The 16,395-nt window shown below is 56.9% G+C and overlaps 1 pseudogene; it reads right to left on the reverse strand.

Moving 5' to 3' along the window:
* Positions 1-16,395, reverse strand: part of LOC136005849 (hydrocephalus-inducing protein-like) — a 77,552-nt pseudogene that overhangs the window by 3,928 nt on the left and 57,229 nt on the right.

The raw sequence follows: 16,395 nt of genomic DNA on the forward strand, positions 1-16,395 counted from the left end.
TCCAGGAGCCCATTTCCCACTGCAGCCACACGTTCTGGTCGCCAAGTCCCTTGGCACGTGAGCCCAGGTGGCAAAGATCTTCAGCAAGAGCCACCCAGGATGCCTCTGAGGGTGCTGAGGAGCAGCCTGAAGACAGGAAAGCAATTCGACAGCAAGTACGCAAGAGCAGTAAGCACAGAGTGCAGCACTTCCGTATCGGAGTGAATACAGAGCACCTATTGGGCTCGATTGCACTTTGCCTCTGTTACATATTGCTGCTAGCTGCAGTTTTAGGGAGCAGACAACCTCAGCTACCACGCAGGATACATCAGTAGGATTCCGAGGAATGTGGGAAACTCGTGAGACAGAGCACAATGTTCCTTTTCCCCAGGACATGACCAAAACCCAGCAAAATTAGAACATAATGAACTCTCTTGGGATTAGCATCTCTATCTTTGTGCATTTAAATATGCCAAGGGTTTTCCTTAGAGCTCATCTGCCTTTTACACCAGGGCTCTCTGACGCCTGAGGCTGTACCAGCTTCACAACTGATTCATTTTGGGTAAAATCAACAGTTCACACACTGCCTGCCCTTCACAGGGCATAGAAATCCCAAGCTGCAGCTGTTACCAGTCTCTTACGTTTTATTGGGAATGGCACCAACATCAATGCAGGTGTTGTTTTCCACTTGGGAAGCACGAATAGAGCAAATTCACTGTTTGCCTCTTTGCTGGTACTTGGCAAAGGCAAACATTCTGAGGTGCTGCACGGATGAGGGAGCAGCTGAAGCCAAAAGGCACAGTGGGAATGAAGCAGAGCAGTAGGAAAAGAGAAGCTGAGGCCCATTTTAATAAGCAAAGGGCACACCTGCAGCAAAGATTGCCCAAAGTCACTGTGAACCACACCAGTGGTGTCCCTTGGGCATAGGTACCCACATTGCAACTTCCCAGTATGCCCAAGCTACACCAGGAATGACACAGTACTCTCTGGGAGTAACTGAGGGACCATACCTTCATCCTTCCTTGCCAAAGGCTCTTCCATGCTCTACCACGTCCCTGTAAAACCTGTTATCTCAGGAGATACTCTGACTTCTCTTGCTGTTCCTCCCCCTACATTAAGCCCTGACGGTGTCACTCCTTTTGTCCCCTCCTTTGTTTCTCCCAACAGGGAGATTTGAGGAGGGCGTTAATTCACCTGCACACTTCCACCTCCCCCCCGCTCCCCGCTGTGCCCTCCTCTCACACACACGTCTTGCTCTTTCTTACACAACCGGATCCTGAATTACGCCTGTTTCTCACCTTTCTCTGCTTCCAGCACACTTCCTCTTACGTACCAAGAGAATCCCTGTGCGGAAGAAAGCGCTCCGCGACAGGACGTTGAACTCAGCCCCTTTCCTCCCTCCTGTCTTTTCCCACCAGCTTGCTCTTGGCACATGCCTCACTGGAGCAAACGTTTCCCCAGCTGAAATTCAAAAGGTCTCCATTTCCCCCTCTACAGCAGAGCAGAACAAAGTTGCTGCCACTTCTCAACTTCTCCCTGCTCATTTTTCGTAGGAAATCTCAACAGGATCACAATCTTTCCCGTTCAAGTTGGAGACCTTCAGGAGCACATTACCCTGCCTGTGCTGGGATTCTCCAAAGAGAACGCACAGCCACGCTGGCTTAGAAACACCTGAGCAGAACCAAACTAAGCTTAGCAGGAGCCTCAAGTGGCACCTCAAGTCCTCCCCTTTAACTGCTGCTGCTAAGCCAGCCTGTTTCCCCTGCTCTTCCAAAACACCCAGCCTGGAGTGCTAATGCCAGGAGTTACAACTTACTCCAGCACAAAGTGGAGAAAACTCAAGCCCTGTGCTTTGACACGGAGTTGCACACAGGGGGCTCAACAGGCTGAGAGAGGGAAACATGCCCTGCCAGAAACCAAGATTTACCAAGGAGCCACCGGGACATGGTGCACACTCGCGGTAAAGCATGACAGCAGGCAAGCACTGCCCAGCCCTCGACATTCCCATCAGTCCAGGGCTTTCAAGGGGAAGCATGCTGGCTCAGAAAGCTCCTTTGGCTTAGTTACCACCAGTGCGCGGCCAAAACCAGCGGCAGAATCCCCAGCATGGCAACATTTCCCCCATCTTGCAGAGTCACGCTGCTGAGACATTTTATTCTGGATGCGCTGCGCTGCAGCAGGTAACTTGCTCTGCTGCACACCACGTGAATTCCACTGCTCTCCTCCTCCAGCCCAGTGCTCAGCCTCCACAGCCCAGCACTTACCCTGTCGATGTTCCTCAGAGCTAGTGCCGCTATGTAGAACTGGCGGGGAACGTAGTTCTCAAACACCACCTCGGATGGGAACGGCTGGAACAACCTCTGGTCCAGGCCAACTGCTGAGAACTGCAGATGCAAGACAGAGCAGAGAGAGCTTCAGCTGCTGGGAGAAAGATTAACGAATGAAGATCCCACACTGATCTCCAGTAAATACAGTCTCTTGGTGAGTACATCTGCCCAGCTCACACTAGGAGATGGGAGCCCACCCACCTCCGCTCTCAGTTCATAAAACGTTTCTGGACCATGTTGAGCAGCCTCAAGCTAAGAAGCTCTTTTGCAGGCTGTTTCTCCAGGCTGCCTTCTCCAAAAGGCAAAGCAGCGCCCACCTCCAGCAGAGCCCTCTGCTAAGGGGCTCACTCAGCTCCAGACGCTTGCTGGAACAGTCACGAGCACTCAGGGAGCAAGCAAAACCCAGGAGTTTCCAGGAGCCTCCACAGGAAACAATTTGCAGGTGAACTTCCCTCTGAGACAGCGAGACTGAGTCCCACGCATCCCAAATATCTTTTTGGTTTTTTGATGCAGACCCGAGAAACCAGTCGGAAGACACCAGTACCAGGGAGGAAAGGCCAACAAGAAAGTAACAGGGCAGGAGGGAAACAGACAAATGAGGTGAATGCTGGATGGGGATGAAGTTTCAGCTGAAGTCTCAGCATTACGGGGCAACTTGAGCTAGACTGCAATTCGTATCCCCTTTCCCCACGAGCTTTAAGTTGATGCTTCACTGTATTCTCTTACTGCTCGTTTCTTGAACACCGCTGCAGAAGCAGCTCTGAAAAATGCACGCAAAGACCAAACGCTGACCCAGCAGAGGCAGTACTTGGAGATAATTCCTCCCTGCTTGCTCTCCCCTCTCCCAGCTGCACTGCTGTCACTCGAGAGACACAGGCAGCTCTCCCGCTTCTCCACAAAAGCCACGCTCAGGCCGAGCCCAGTAGCTGTAGCACTGCCAGTTATTTGGGCGCCCGTCTTACGTGTTCCCACCTCCTGTGCTGCCTGGGGCAACCCGTAACCGATGTGCTACATCAGGTCTCTTGCTGGCAGCTTTCTGCTCAACAGCTTACCTCAGTCATCCACCCACCTGGACTGTGTGTTAGACTGAGCAGTCCTGCAAGAAAAGCAGCTTTGAACATCCACCTAAGAGAACACTGATCCAGGCAAAGCGCATCCACTCTTCTCTGCCCAGCAAAACCCACCCACTGCAGCAGAGGTTCCACTGCCTTTGTGCAGACCAGGACTTCAATGGCTCATTGGAGAAATGTGTTTTTTGCCTTTCCCCCAGCAGAAAGAACTCCACCACCTCCAGTTGGAAATGACAACAGGACCTCATCACCAAGCTGCTTGGGTAAGCTGGAGGCAAGGCTGCCACAAGCACGTGCCCTCTTCAAATGTCACATCAAACGGCAAGGAGAAGAGCAGGGAAAGGCTACCTTTTGATGGGAGACTTCACCCATGTCCCGAAGCTGGGTAGCCCGGGGCCGCCTCATCTCCCGAGGGCTGGCCAGCCTCTGCCTGGTGGTGAGAGACACTTCTGCCTCTCTGACCAGCTTCGGATTACGAGATGCTACCACTCTGCTCTGGAATCCATCCGCCCTTCTGGAGGACCTCATGGGACGGGGGGTCTTGCCACTGGCCATGTCGTAGAGGTCGCCTGGAAGAAGCAACAGTTGGACAATCCACAACCCCAGAACCTTAAAACCCTGGACTCATGGAACCCTGGAACCCCACAACCTCAGGCAAGGGCTCTTAAAGCTCACCCAGTTCCAACCCCCTGCCACGGGCAGGGACACCTTCCACTAGGGCAGGTTGCTCCAAGCCCCGTCCAACCTGGCCTTGAACGCTGCCAGGGATGGGGCAGCCACAGCTTCTCTGGGCAACCTGTGCCAGGGCCTCGCCATTCCTGGCACACCCAAAGGACACAGCTGTGTCTCCAGCCTCTGGCATCCTTCCTAAGCAGAGAATACAGGGCCTCCCCACCCTCACTCATGATTAGACCATATTTAGGCTCCATTCATAGACGTAAAACCCCACAACAAACAGACCCTGAGCCAAAACAGCCTTTTGCTCTGGGGGCAGTCCCACGAGCCACACAGACGCACCAGGCGCTACTGGCACTTCTCACCCTCTCTGCAAGGAGCCTGATGATGTTTCTAACTACCTCAGCACAGAGTTCAAGACTCTGATTAAGAACTATACTTTCTCAAGGCTACTTTGCCTGGCTCACGTTACAAAGATTATCTGGCAAAAACAGCTCCTTCCAGGCAGGAAATCACCCCACTGCCCAAGAGCATTTCTCCATGCAGAAGGACGCCCTCATTTTCGCTTGTTAACACCCAAACTCCAGGCTCCCTACAGGCACTCCAGGCTGCCACAGCAGGAAAAAAGCAGGAAACCATCGAAGGCACATGAGCAATTAGCTCAGAGCTACGTAAAATCCAGGATGATATTCCCTCCTGCTTCCCTGTGCTCCACATCACCTCTGCTGTGTGCACTTGCTGGACACAGCAAGACAGCATCTAGGCAAAGACGGCCATTCCCTGCCCCTCGACTGCTCCCCACACCCTGCAAGCAAGGCAATCACTTCATTCTTTACTGCCAAGGCAGCGACAGCACTGCACGTGTTTGTGGTGCCGGGCCCTCCACGGCTTCAGGAAACAAGGCTACCGTTTCCTTTTGTCCTTGCAAGAAACTCCAGAGCTCTGCACTGCCCTACGGACAGGAGGACCTGCTGCAGCAAGAGCTGGGATTTAGAGCTGGAAATAACTCCTTTTCAAGGGAGAAACCTAATGGGGATGATCCAGCATTAAGCTGGGTTTCAGTGGTTTCTTACCGGGTCTTAAGAATAACTGCCTTATTCGTTCCAATTCTCCAAGCTGTGATTTCACTTCACTTGAAACGAACCCTGTCGTCGCCCCCACAACGCTTATTTCCAGAGGGCTTCCAACCTCCACAGCCCAGCCAGCCCAGCAGCTTCCCCCCGCGCCCTGGAGCAAGGCTCTTCCACAGCCCCAGAGCCTGCAGGGACCAGCCTCCCAGAGGAGCAGGAAAGGAGCACAACGGAGCAATCGGGCACATCTCCCTGCAGGGGCAGGACAAACCAGCCACCAGGACACAGCACCCCTCCAGCCCACCACCCCACGGCTCCCTGCTCCCCACCTCAGACAGCCAAGGCTCCCTTTGCTGCAGGACCTACAGCCTAGCTCCAAGTCTCTACCCTCCCTGCAAGTTGCACGGCAATTTCAGAGCCCGTTCAAGCCCTTCTACCTGCCCAGCCCTGCTCTTAGCCCAGGGATGTTTAAATCCTGCCGGCTATCACACAACTGCCCCATCCCTGCTGCCAGCGGAGCTGCCTCCTCCCTGCCCAGGGCCAGACGCTACCTGAGCACGGGTGATTCACGCTTCTCCTGGAGGATTCCTCCGTGCGGGGCCCAGCCTTGGCTCCTGAATGCCCTCGCGCTGCTCGGCAGCTGTGGGCAGCTGCAGGGACAGGAGCCGCCCAGGGACGCCTCGGTGTGGCTCCTGCCCACCAGCACAGCAGCTAACTGCTGCTGGGCTGCCAACAGCCAGGGGAACCTGGGCAGCAAAGGACAGGGCTGGCACCTGGGCTGCCCAGCCCCTCTCCTCAACGCTCTGGCTTTGCCAGCTAGGGCAGGGTTTCACCAGCGCCTCGAGGAAGCAGAGCTCAGAGCCTGACAGTAGCTCAAGCCTGCTCCTGCCTCAGCGGCTCAGCAACTCCTGCTCTCACTGGGCCACGGCTGCTGCTCGCATTTAACAGCAGCAGCTCCCCTGTACGTCACAATAGGCGAGGGCCACACGTGGCTTCCACGGCCACCGCAGGGCCTTGCTAAAGCTACAGCCTTGCGGATCCCTGCAGCCCCCCTACGCCTTCAATGTCTCCCCCGCAGTGAAGCCCTGCAGCAGGGCTAAAGTGCACCTTACAGCAGCATTTGGTCACGCTCCGTGAGCGACACATAAATTGCTGGAGACACCGCAGATGAGCCAAGAATTTCTCTGCTTCAGCAGGAAACAAAAAAGCTTCCGCACTGACTACAAAGCAACCATTTAATTCCTACTTTGCTGGCCCACGAGGAGCCCCGCCACACCAGGGCCATGGCCAGCGTGCCTTTGGGGTGACCCCTGTTGCTGTCCCTGGTGAGCGCCCGTCGATGACTTTGTACCCATTAAGCCTGCGCACACGGGCACACGCACCACACAAGGCCACCCAACTGCCCGGGGCATCTCAGCTGCCAGGAGCTTCACACGTTTGCAGCACAGCGTTTGCCAGAAACAAAAGCTTCCCATGAGACTCGGGGCCACAGGCAAAGCAAATCCTCACACCTGCCTGGCGGGGAACGTGGAGCCCTCACTTTGAAACCAACACTCATCATCTGGGCCTTTACAACACAGGCAGGGAGGATATGAGCCCCGAGTGCTAACAGGCTCTCCAGGCAGCCAGCCTCTGGAAACACTCCAAAACATGTCCCGCACCATGTCCAGCCATGAATCCAGCTGGAAACTGGAGAGCTCAGGCAAAGACACCTCAGGCGTGACACCCCTGTGTGCTGAAGGCACCAAGGCAGAAGCTCTCTAACTAAAGGAAACCCCTTACAAAAGCTCTACCACAGCTGACATCATTAATAGGAGCCCACTAGTAGAGCTTCCTGCTATTTCCTTCATAACCTTCAACTGCCAGCCAACGCCGAGACAGCCCAAGCTCCCTTCCAGGGTCATAGAATCATAGAATCATAGAATAGTTAGGGTTGGAAAGGACCTCAAGATCATCTAGTTCCAACCCCCCTGCCATGGCCAGGGACACCTCACACTAAACCATCCCACGCAAGGCTTCATCCAACCTGGCCTCGAACACCGCCAGGGATCGAACACTCACAACCTCCCTGGGCAACCCATTCCAGTGTCTCACCACCCTAACAGGAAAGAATTTCCTCCTTAGATCCAATCTAAACTTCCCCTGTTTAAGTTTTAACCCCTTACCCCTTGTGCTGTCACTACAGTCCCTGATGAAGAGTCCCTCCCCAGCATCCCTATAGGCCCCCTTCAGGTACTGGAAGGCTGCTATTAGGTCCCCACGCAGCCTTCTCTTCTCCACGCTGAACAGCGCCAACTTGCTCAGCCTATCTTCATACGGGAGGCGCTCCAGTCCCCTGATCATCCTCGTGGCCCTCCTCTGGACTTGTTCCAGCAGTTCCATGTCCTCTTTATGTTGAGGACACCAGAACTGCACACAATACTCCAGGTGAGGTCTCACAAGAGCAGAGTAGAGGGGCAGGATCACCTCTTTCGACCTGCTGGTCTCGCTCCTTTTGATGCAGCCCAGGATACGGTTGGCTTTCTGGGCTGCGAGCACACACTGCCGGCTCATGTTCATTTTTTCATCGACCAGCACCCCCAAGTCCTTCTCTGCAGGGCCGCTCTGAATCTCTTCTTTGCCCAACCTGTAGCTGTGCCTGGGATTGCTCCAACCCAGGTGTAGGACCTTGCACTTGTCATGGTTGAACTTCATAAGGTTGGCATCAGCCCACCTTACAAGCGTGTCAAGGTCCCTCTGGATGCCATCCCTTCCCTCCAGCATATCAACCGGACCACACAGCTTGGTGTCACTGGCAAACTTGCTGAGGGCGCACTCAAGCCCACTGTCCATGTCAGCGACAAAGATGTTGAGTAAGACCGGTCCCAACACCGCTCCCTGAGGGACACCACTCGTTACCGGTCTCCAGCCGGACATCGAGCCATTGAGCACAACTCTTTGCGTGCGGCCGTCCAGCCAGTTCTTTATCCACCGAGTGGTCCATCCATCAAATTGGTATCTCTCCAATTCAGAGAGAAGGATGTCGTGTGGGACAGTGTCAAACGCTTTGCACAAGTCCAGGTAGATGACATCAACTGCTTTACCCTTGTCCATCAATTCTGTAGCCCCATCATAGAAGGCCACCACATTGGTCAGGCAGGATTTCCCCTTAGTGAAGCCATGCTGGCTCTCACCAAGCACCTTGTTGTTTTTCATGTGCCTTAGCATGCTGTCCAGGAGAATGTGCTCCACGATTTTACCAGGCACAGAGGTGAGACTCACTGCTCTGTAATTCCCCGCGTCTTCCATTTTCCCCTTCTTGAAAATGGGGGTTATATTTCCCGTTTTCCAGTCGTCGGGAACTTCACCTGGCTGCCATTATTTTTCAAATATGATGGCCAGTAGCTTAGCAACGTCATTCGCCAGCTCCTTCAGGACCCGCGGATGGATTCCATCAGGTTCCATGGACTTGTGCACGTTCAGGTTCTTAAGACGGTCTTGAACCAGATCCTCTCCTACACTGGGCCTAAGGTCTTCATTCTCAAATTTTTACCTTTAAGTGGAACAGACTGAAGTCTTAACCGTGCTTCCCCAAAGAATCTTAGAGAATAACAGAATCGCAGAACGGTTTGGATTGGAAAGGACCTTAAGATCCCCTAGTTCCAACACCCTGTCACAGGCAGGGACACCTCACACAAGACCATGGGGCTCAAGCCCCGTCCAACCTGGCCTTGAACACTGCCAGGGATGGAGCATTCACCACTGCTTTGGGCAACCTGTGCCAGTGCCCCACCACCCGCACAGTGAAGAATTTCTTCCTTCTAGCTAACCTGAACTTCCTCTGTTTCACTTTAAGCCCGTCACCCCTTGTCCTCTTGATACAGTCCCTGATGAAGAGTCCCTCCCCGGCATGCTGGTAGGCCCCCTTCAGATACTGGAAGGCTGCTATGAGGTCTCCACCCCGCCTTCCCTTCTCCACGCTGAACAGCCCCAGCTTTCTCAGCCTGTCTTTGTACAGGAGCTGCTCCATCCCCCTTAGCATCCTCGTGGCCCTCCTCTGGATTTGCTCCAACAGCTCCATGTCCTTCTGTTGAGGACACCAGAACTGTACACTGTGCTCCCAGTGGGGGTCTCATGAGAGCAGAGGAGCAGGATCACCTCCCTTGACCTGCTGGTCATGCTCTTGGTGATACAGCCCAGGACACAGGGGGTTTCCGGGCTCAAGCGCACGCTGAAGCGCCTCATGTTCCAACCCCCAGGTCCTTCTCCTCACGCTGCTCTGAATCACTTCTCTGCGCAGCCTGTAGCTGTGCCTGGGATTGCCCTGACCCAGGGGCAGGAGCCTGCACTCGGCTTTGCTGAACTTCATGAGGCTGGCCACCTCTCCAGCATGTGCAGGTCCCTCTGGATGCCATCCCTTCCCTCCAGCGCGCCGGCTGCACCACACAGCTTGGTGTCGTCTGCAAGCTTGCTGAGGGTGCTCGATCTCACTGTCTGTGTCAGCGACAAAGATGTTGAACAGGGTCTGCCCCAACACCGACCCCTGACGGACACCATTCGTCACTGGTCTCCGTTTACACATTGAGCCATTGACCGCGACTCTCTGTGTGCAGTCATCCAGCCAATTCCTTGTCCACCGGCTGTGCATCCAGCAAATTCATGCCTCTCCCGTTTAGAGACAAGGACGTCGTGTGGGAGGATGCTAAATGAAATTTATTGGCTCCAGAGAGCACGAACGTGGCGGGAAGGGCCAGGGGCAGCTGGTCACTTGCGGGTGGAGGGCAGGCCCCGGAGGTGGTAGATCCAGGAGCCGCCAGGGCAAGAGACCACCAGCCTGCTGGTGACAGGAGCGGGGCCGCCCGTGAAGGAGACGGTGATGGTGGTGCTGCTCTTGGCGCGCAGCATCTCCGGGGCCCTGACGCTGAAGGCCGGGTGCTTTACGGCATACTGGAACGCCGTGGCCCTCGGGAAGACGTTCCTGAAGGAGATGGAGGTGGTGCCGCCGGCTGGGATGAGGAAGGGGCCCTGGGGTTCAGGGGGCAGCGCAAGGCCGATGAGTGGGATGCAGTACTGCCCGCCCAGTGCAGAGCTGAGCTGCAGCGTGGCCTTGGCTTTGCCCAGGTGGCAGGGCTCAAAGGTCACTTCCACGTTCAGCTCCGAGCCCCCAGCGCTGGCGGGTGCCGCACTGATGGATTTTGCCATCTGGAAGTCGGCACAGTCGGTCTGCGCAGAGGAGACAAGAGACCATGGGGGGTTGGTCACAACAGCAGAGCCAGCGCCTCGGGAAGAACACGATGGTCCCCTGGCCCTGGCCCGTCCCACCCAGACCATAGCCCTGGTGAGTGCCTGCGGTGAACGGGCACGAGAAGTGTGCAAACGTGCCCAGCAGGGACAACCCTGCACCCAAGCCCCAAGACTGCCAGACCTGGGCTGCAAGCGGGAAGCAAGCCCAGGCACCACGGGGCCTGCAAAAGCAGCTCCAACCAGGGCAGCAGACACGGGCCCGCAAGGGAGGACAAGCCCACACTAGTGGGAAGGCCCCTGGGCTCACATGGCCACCCTGGCTCTGCCAGGCCACGCCAGAGGCACTCGGACCCCTTGGTGGAGAGGGCTGGTGCTGGCCAGAGGAGCTGCCTCCCAGCCAGAGCCCCGGCAGCCCGGGCTCACCTGTAGGAGGTACTCGGTCTCCTGCTGGGCAAAATTCCGGATTTTGGTGGTGATGGTCTGACGGGAGCCCAGCGTGGTGCGGAAATACACGGGCTTCTCTGGCCTGCTCGAGGTGGCTTTCAGCTGCAGGTCGTAAGACAGAGAGCCCAAGTCGCTGCTCTGGAGCACCAGGTGCCCGGTGCTCTCACCCGTTTTCAGGGGCTGATACTCCAAGACAAGATCCGCCTGGGAGGAAGGAAGGAAAAAGCCACGGCGTCAGGCACAGGCAGGGAACACGTGTGCCTGAGAAGGGGGCAGCTGGTCCCTGCTCTGCTCAGGCAGCGCTTGAAGGCTGGGCTGCCTTCCCCGCTCTGACTCCCTCTCTCTCGGGCACAGCCTTGCTCCTTCTGGGGGACGGTTCACTCAGGGACAGATCCCAACAGCTCAGAGCCCTCCAGCATGATGCCAGAAGCTGCCCACCCTAAAAAGCCCCTGTGCTCCCCCAGGGCACACACCACCTCCTGTCAATGCAGGCTGCAGACAACCTGGCCGCGGGATCAGGCTTGTCCTGCAGCCACTCGCACCTGGAAGCAACACATTAAATGAGGGGCACATGGCACAAGGACCTGCCACGTGACGCCCAGTGGCGGCGTGTTACAGGGGCCAGCAGGGCAGACTCCACCAGCGCAGGATGATTCCCACTGGGGATATTCTCGCACACTGCTCCCTCTCTACATCATCGGCAGGGAGCTGCCACCACGGAAAGAGGCCCCACATGGCTCCTTTCAGGCATCACCCTCCAAGAGCCCCCCCTCCGGCCACGAGTAGGGAGAGCAGAGTGAGCCGGAGGAGCTTTGCTCCTACCTTTGACTGTGCAGGAAGAGTAAAGTGCTGTGGAACGCTGACGTCCGGCACTTTGCAGTTGATGGCAAACGTCACCGGGACAGGCAGAGGGTTGTCCACCTTGACGGTGGAGGACACTCTCTGCCGAACGGCGGTGCTCATTTCGACAGTGCCGATGGGTCCCGAAGCCATCACCTTGAAAGTCACCATGTGGAACAAGTACTCTCCGGTTGTCTCGTTGAGGAAGGTCACCTGAATCAGACAGAAAGGGAAGTGCTGCTCATTCCACACATGAAAACAGACCCGGAAGAGCCCACCGAGCTCAGCGCCCTGCTTCCAGGAATGGCTATGAGCACCCAGCGAGGAGGAGTGCAAGACCAGAGAAAGCACCTGTGGTATTTCATAGGACCCGTGCACGTGGAGGTATGAAAACAGGCGTGTAGCTTCTCGGTGAGCCAACAGCTCCTTGAAGGGCCCTGCAGACCAGTGTCCTCACTCACCTTTGCCCTGTAGACTCCTTCTTTGTAGGAGAAGAAGGTGAGCTGGTAGTCCTTCTTCGCAGAGCTCGGCACGTCGATGTATGAACACCCCTGCAGCACAGAACTGCTTTCCAGGTTCTCTGGTTTGAGCATGTCAATAACCACCAGGAACCTGCGGGTGAGAAGGACGCAGTGAAGGTCAACAGGAAGGACTCCCATAGGATACCCATCCTGCGGGGGTACAATACAGCCCCTCTCATCCTCAGTGCCTCGGGCACAGGGCGCCAGCTCTCACCCCCCTTGGAGGAAAGCCCTCCAGGATGGCTCTGCACAGGCAGAACGTGGGTATGGCCAGACACGGCCAAGGAGAGAGAAAAGCTTTCAGGAAGGAGCTTCCAGGCACTGGAAGCTTCCTGCCTTGTGCTGCTGCAGGGATTGCTCATGAGGCCAGACTCCCTGGGCTGGACTCACCTCTGTGGTCTCTGCAGCCAGTTGGACACAGGGATGAGCTCCGTGTGGGAATTCCTGCACGGAACCTGCCGGGAAATGGCCCCTGAACACCTGGGGGCTTCAGCAGTTCCTTCCAGCTGGTAGCGTAAGCCTGTCCCGTCCGGCAGGGGGAAGAAGATGGAGCCCTACAGACAACGAATAGGACAAGTCGGCTCTGGAGCACCCCTGGACAGTCCCATGCCTGAGGCTCTCACTGAGGCAGCTTTCAGCACGTCCAGCTGGCAGAGCTGTGACTGCAGCCCCGTCCCGCGCAGGAGGAGACAGACGCCAGCGTCGCACCTGCTCTGAGCTGCTTGTGAGCGGGTGCGTGGCCCACAGGACACGGCACAGCTACAGGACACAGAGGCATCATCTCTGGGCCAAGCAAGGAAACACGGGCCCTGCAGCAGAGCTGCTCTGCACATCCCAACACTCCCTTACTGGCCCCACTCACCTTGGGCATGTCCCTGCCAGCCTGTGCTCACGCAGGGACAGCCGTGGGCAGGGGGTGGCCGTCCCTGATGAGCTCCATTGCCTCAGTCCTGCTGGCCTTAGCCCCAACAGCGCTGACCAGAGAGCAGCCTGTAAGCTGGCACAACAGGGGCCCCCCAGACATGGGCCATGGAAAGCTCATATCCATGCTCATTCTGGGTGCCCGTGGATCCCAGACACCTGCCTCTGCCTCCACAGCAGCTGAAAGCTGCAAGACTCCTCACGCAGGCTGTACGTTAAAGAGATGCTGAGCACGTGCCACCCTAAGGGCACAGATCTGCTGAGCACCCTGGAGACTTGAGGCCAGAAATCTCTGACCTGGCCCACTGTAAGGCCAGCTGGAGCGGGACAAGGAGCGCGACAAGGACCCGGCAGCTCCAGCACCACAGAGCCCTTCTGAACTGACCCCTTGGATTTAGGAGCTTGTTGCTGGCCTGGCACAGAAAACATTGCAGAGGGGCCAGTCACCCCCATGTGCCCAGCCTGAGACCTGCAGGAAGGGCTCCTCCCAAAGCTCCTGCATGACCCTCAAGAGATCTCTCTCGTTTCCCACCTGCCTGCTCACGGCCAGGACGGCACTGACAAACTGCAGGGCAGCTTTGCCCTTCTTGCTCCCTGCAAGCTGCAGAAGGACACCAGCCAGGTGCTGCTGGCAGAAGTGGTTGTGCCCGGGGCTTGGAGAGCCTGTGCAGCCCGTGCGCTGAGCATGGGGGTCTCTGAGCCCCCTGGGCTGCCACAAGCAGCGACCCGGAGCTACGCAGAACAAACTTCATTTCTTGGCCTGCAGAAAGCCTGGCTTTTTACGTTAGCTGCTCCAACACGTTTGGTGCTCAGTCCCGACTTCCCATCTGCCCTTTGCCCGTGCCTGGCCCCCAGCCACCACAAAACCCAGCTTCCAACAGAGAGCACAGGACACCTTCAGCTTGGACAGGGCCTCCAAAGGTCATCTCGGCCAACCTCCTGCCCAAAGGAGAGTGACCTACGAGGGTCATGCCACGAGGGTCAGCACGCTGGCACAGCTCACCTACCTGATGCTTCTTGTTCCCACAGCTCATGGTTAGGGGTCTGTAGGTGACCTGGTAGGCCTTTTCTTTTTGCCTGGCCTCCAGATGGATACATTCAGGCCCTTTCCAGTATTTCCCCTCAACAATGGGCTTCAGGGTCCAGGCCTCGCTGCTCGGGTTCGACAGGAGGATGGTCTGGCTCTGCTTCTCACGCACATTGCAGCTGAAAGTCAGGGTCTGTAACAGAGGAGCACAGAGGCTGCTGGGTCGTACCCACAATCCTTGCCACTCTTCTCACGCTGGCTCTACACCAGGACCTGGAGCACAGGGAGCAGCTTTTCCTTGTCACATGCAAAAATTACACTTTGGCCACAGCTTTTGGAGTAAATCAAGCTGGTTGTTCTTGAAGAAGGGAGCAGAACAAGCCTTTCGCATGCTGGGTGAAAGGAAACTTCAGGGGAGTCCTGAAAGGAAACTGCTGTGCAAGGACAGATCTGCAGCCACACAGCCCCTTCCTTCATGGGCAGGATGAAGAGGAGCTCCATGCTCTCTTTGGGAGCAAGAGCCAACTGCTCCCAAGCTACCCCCTCCCAGGGGCTGGATGCAGATGCCTTGCCCCTTCCTACTGCTGAATGCCCTCCCCTGGCCCGGCACGGGGCAGAAGTGTGGCTGCGGGTGCAGTGCTGGGATACAGCGGGGTGGCTCTGTGGGGAGGGTCTCAGGAGAGCCCGGCAGGGTGCTCCCACGGCACGGGTGCTGCAGTGCAGAGCCAGGACAACCGAGCTGCTCACTGGAGGAGCAACACCTCGAACAGGGGAGAAAGGCAATGACAGGGCTCAGGAACTCTGGCAGTCCTGCCCAGCACTTTCTCTCTGGGATACCCCGGCACAAGCGAGTCTGCGCTCGCAAGTGTCCTTCAGTTCCTGCCCTGGGAGAGATGTGGCGCAAATGCTGGGGTCCAGGGGCCCATCCTGTCCCTGCTGCGTTACCTCTCTGGTGCCAGGGGCCTCCACGCAGGATCCTGATAGCGTAAGGCGGAGCGCCTCGCTGCCCGGGATGAAGCACCGCAGCCCCTCGTACTGGACAGCCTGGCTCAGCTTCGAGGGGCGGAAGGTCACAACGAAGGGGACATCCACCCCTGGCCTGATGTAACCCTTCGTGGGGCTGATAGAAAAGTCCGGCTGGAAGCTCTCCACGTCCCACAAAAACCTTGCCAAGGAAAGCACAAGGACAGGAAAGAAGGATTAGCCACGGGGAGCTGTGAAGGCAGGGTAAGTCTCAGCGTGAGGCTCTCCGTCTCTGGTGGGCTTTCCCACCACATCTCAGGCCTGATGCTGAGCCACCTGGCAATAAGGCTTCAGGCTGGGCAGGACCCACTGCAGCCATCTCTAAATGAGCTTTTGCTCGTACCCCCTTGCTAACTGCCAGGGCCTGACTGCACGGCCATGGCTGCACGACTCTCCAGCGGGATGGAGAAGCAGAGAGGAGCTATCTGGGCACACTACGGCTCCTCACAACCCTCATCCAAGCAATCAGCCCTCAGAGAGGCGGGGGGGTCCTGCTTTACCTGACTCCTGTGTTGCCCGCGTTCCGCATGACGACGCGCCGGCACGTGTAGCTCTGCCGCACCACGGCTCCAAAGCTGAGCTGGTCCTGGTCCAAGCTCACGAGGCTGCCCTGGCAGGAGCCCCGCACCGCAAAGAGGGAGCGCACCAGCCCGCGGCACTCCAGCAGCACTTCCCCGCTGAACGGCTGCATGCGGCGCTTCGGGGAGAAGGTCACCTCCACTTTGCAGGTGTCTCCTCTGGCCTTCAGCTTTAGCTCCTTGCTGGGCTTCAAGCACAGAACCTACCCGAAGAGATGAGTGGAGACTATTTCATCTGGCAAGCCAGCTGCGGAGCCTCCCTCACCAGACTCAGGGAAGAGGCTTCCAATTCCTCTTCTGTCCACACCAACACTGACCCAGTCCCACTCATTCCCTCGTAGGCATTCCTAGGTAATACCAAAGGTGTTTTCTGCCATGTGTCCACCTGGTCACGGTGAGGTCACCTCTGCCTTCTAAAGCTTTCATGGAAGTTCCAACAGAGCTGTAACCCTCCCTCTTTCAAGATTCACCTCCCTCGCCTTTCCAGATCTAAAATATGCGGCTGCATCCTGACCTATGCGTCTAAAACAGGTTAGAGGAATTGTGCCGCCTTCTCACTTGTGGCTCTCGGGGAGTCCTGGCACCCAGCTCAGCTGAAGCGTTCACACTGCAAGCATCTGCTGGCAGAGCAGTGCCAGCAGGGAGGACGGGGCAGGCACAGGCAGCCAGGGCAGCCCACAGCTGTCATTAGCTACTA

Source organism: Lathamus discolor, chromosome Z (genome assembly GCF_037157495.1).
Source record: "Lathamus discolor isolate bLatDis1 chromosome Z, bLatDis1.hap1, whole genome shotgun sequence".
Lineage (NCBI taxonomy): Eukaryota > Metazoa > Chordata > Aves > Psittaciformes > Psittacidae > Lathamus > Lathamus discolor.